A 3,589-nucleotide genomic window follows, 5' to 3' on the forward strand; every position below is an offset into this window, starting at 1 on the left:
CTTCCACTAGCAGCCTTCAGATGAAGATGTAGAACTCTCAGCTCCTCTTACACCATGCCTGCCTGGATGCTGCCATGCTCCCACCTTGATGATAATGGAACCTGTGAACCTGTAAACCAGCCCCAATTAAATGTTGTCCTTAAAAGACTTGCCTTGGTCATGGTGTCTGTTCACAGCAGTAAAACCTTAACTAAGACACTATCTAAGTATGACGAATCCAGAAATAGAACACAATAAAATCTCTGCTTTCTTTCTTTTGTTTCTTTTTGTTTGTTTCTAAGACAGTGTCTCTCTCTCTCTACATAGCCTTTGAAGTCCTGAAATTCACTATGTAAACCATACTCACCTCAAACTCACAGAAATCTACCTGCCTCTGCCTTCCAGTTTCTGGGATTAAAGACATAAACGTCTATGCCCAACCAAAAAATATTTTTAAAGAACAAAAGTAACGATTTAGACCAAATGAAAGAAATCATGCTGTAGCCCTGACAAACGCATGATAAAACAGCAAATGCAGCCCACGTTCTGCATTTGCAGGACAGCTGAGTTTGTGCCCTTCCTGATATCACAAACTCAGAAGTGGGATTCTAGATACTACTTGGAATTGTGAACAAACACTGGAGAAGTTAAAACCATAAATGATTCAAAATGCTGGGTGTGATTTGATGTGTGAATTTGTAGGTGACCTCTCCTTTTAACCTATACTGTTCTGCCACAGCTATGTTTTTAAAATCATACATTAAATAAGGTATCATTGGATCATTGTAAATATCTCCCCATCACTAATGAATGTGTGCATTGTCTCTGTTTAGCTACATCGCCTGTGCTGGAGTCTTTGGAACAATGTAGAGGAACAACACACGGATTGATTTAGACATCATCCCCCCTCCTCCTATTTCCAACCATACTTCATTGACTCTAATTCATGAGGTCAGGGGCATACAAACTAAACTCCCTCACAACTATGTAGCAAGGTGTAGCAAAATCCCTATCCACAAACCCTGTCTACAGTAAGCATACAATGTCTCCATGACTAAACAAATACCACTGAGCCAAGCCAAGGCTCACTGATCAGGCAGAATATCAAGCATCAAAGAAAACAACATAAGCATGCCAGAGAGGCTTAAGCAACACACTAAGGCCTCATGAGCATACCTTAATATCAAAATGCAAAAGGCATTTAGAAACAATATAAATACAAAATATCTCCTTCTAAAATAACCAACACTAGGGGCTTGATGGCTTGGCTTCAAGCACTCACACAGAGGGGCGTAACTTCCTGTAACTCCAGTTATAGAGGACCTGATGCCCCCTTCTAACCTCCATGGGCACCAGACATGTATATTGGTGCACATACATGCCTGCTGATATTCATATGTACATGTAAATAATATGTATGTGTACATTTAAATATACATTTAATATATATTTATATAATATGTATAATTTAAAATTTATACTTATATATAATTTAAAAATTATATTTATATATTTCTATATATAATTTAAAAATTAGCAACCCCATAGTAATGGCTAACAATGAGAATGACTTAGAAAAAAAAAATCCAAACAAGTACTTCAAAAGCATACTCATCAATATGTGGAAATAATTTTAAAAGACCAAAAACCACATGAAAAGGAATCCAAGAGAATGCAAAGAACCAGCTGAAAATAATCTGGCAATCAGCGAAGGAGATAAAAACAGAGTTCAGCTAAGAAACTGAAATGCCAAAGGAAAATCAATGGGAACAAAACCTGAAATGAAAAATTCAGCTAAAACAACAACAACAACAACAACAACCCCAAAAGCCCCAGTGGACTCACTAGTAGCCTTGTAGGGGTCAGATTATCACAGCTCAGCAACAAAGAATGAGATCATTCAGGGAAATCAATGAGAATTTTCTTTAAGAACATGAGTGAGTCACCCACAGGTCCCTTTTGAACCGCAGCCAACCTCTCCGCCCAATTGGATCTCACATGTCCTTCTCCAGAGTCTAGCCCAGTGACTCTCTCTGATCTCCCCATTCACTGCTTCTCCCCAACCCACCACATCTACTCCAGATCCCACACCCGGTGATGTGCCATACTCCAGACAGTCCCCACCTGTTCTGCAATTACACTCTAGGCTTCTGTCCTGCTCCATGTCCCTTCTGTACTACATCCAACCTCTGACCCAGCCAGAACTCTCAATTCCTTCTCCAGGGTCTAGCCTAGTGAATTTCTCTGACCACCCCATCCATGCCTTCTCCCTAACTGCTAGATCCATCCTAGAACCCACATCCGGTGCCCCCACCCACTTTGGCCTTCCCAACCTGCACCAAAACCTTTCTCCAGATGTCTACCAGGAAACTCATGACTTGTCTTCCAAACACAAGAGCCTTCCCACTTAACATCCAACCAGATGTCCAGGCGTCCACAGACATACATCCTGTACACCAGTCTGGTCCCATCTGTCCACCTGACTTTCATTCCCCTCAGGCCACTTTCAGTCTCTAGGCAAGACCAGCTTGTACATCCCTTCTTCTGCCCTAACCAGCTGTGCCAGTATCAGACTTGGAACTAACAAAACAAGTTCCCCATGCTCAGATCCCCAAATAACAACAATGTTAAAGATCAAACCAGTCCCTTCTCTCCAAAACCTACCAGTCCCACAGAAATGTTTGCAGTGAGAATTACTTATATAAATCCCAGGACAAAAAAAAAATTAAAAAGAAAAAACTTTACCAAAAAACCTAGTTGGTTTAACGAAGAGATGCGAAGAGACGGCTAAATGAAATGAAGAGGAAAGAACTCGAGGAGACAAACTCCTGGAGAGATGCCCAAGAAAACACAGCCATAAGGCTGATGATGGAAATGACGAAGACCATCCAGGGCTAGAGAACAGTGTTCAGTAAGAAGACTGAAACACTGAAGCCAAAATAAAGATGGAATTGAAAAACCCTACCACTCAACTGTAATTCTCAAAAGAAAGTTCTAGAAATCCAATAATCAAAAGATAGACTGTCAAGACTCAAAGACAAAGTAAGCAAGGTCCAGATCAAATAGGCAGTAAATATGAAAAATTAAATTAAAAAAAAAATCCCACAGGAAAGGAACATACAGGAAATGTGGGAAACCATGAGACAAAAGCAAACCTTTGAATTCTCGGTATAAATGGTTGAGGGAGAAGAATCCCAAATCAATAGCATAAACCAGGTCTGCAGAGACTGACAGTGCACACAAGACCTGCACGGTTTGAACTAGACAAAATCCCAGCGCTGAAAAGAAGAGGTAGATAGACAAAGATTAAAGATCATCTAACCACAATAAGTGCTGAGAAAGAAAGGGAGAGTCCCTTGCTCTCCACTGGAGTGCCACTGGGTAAATCAGCCACATTCCAGCACGGCCTCCTTGCCGTGCCCACAAGTTGATGGTCAAATCAGAATGGGCTCAGTTTTGTTTTGTTTTTGGTTGGTTGGTTGTTTTGTTTGTTTGTTTTGTTTTGTTTTTTGTTGTTTTTCCTGATTTTGTTTGTTTACTTGTTTTAGAGAGAGGAAGAGGGGGAAGGGGAGGGAGAGGGGGAGGGGGAAGGGGAGGGGGAAGGGGAGAG

The sequence above is a fragment of the Mus pahari genome, chromosome 9, assembly GCF_900095145.1.
Source record: "Mus pahari chromosome 9, PAHARI_EIJ_v1.1, whole genome shotgun sequence".
Classification (NCBI taxonomy): Eukaryota; Metazoa; Chordata; class Mammalia; order Rodentia; family Muridae; genus Mus; species Mus pahari.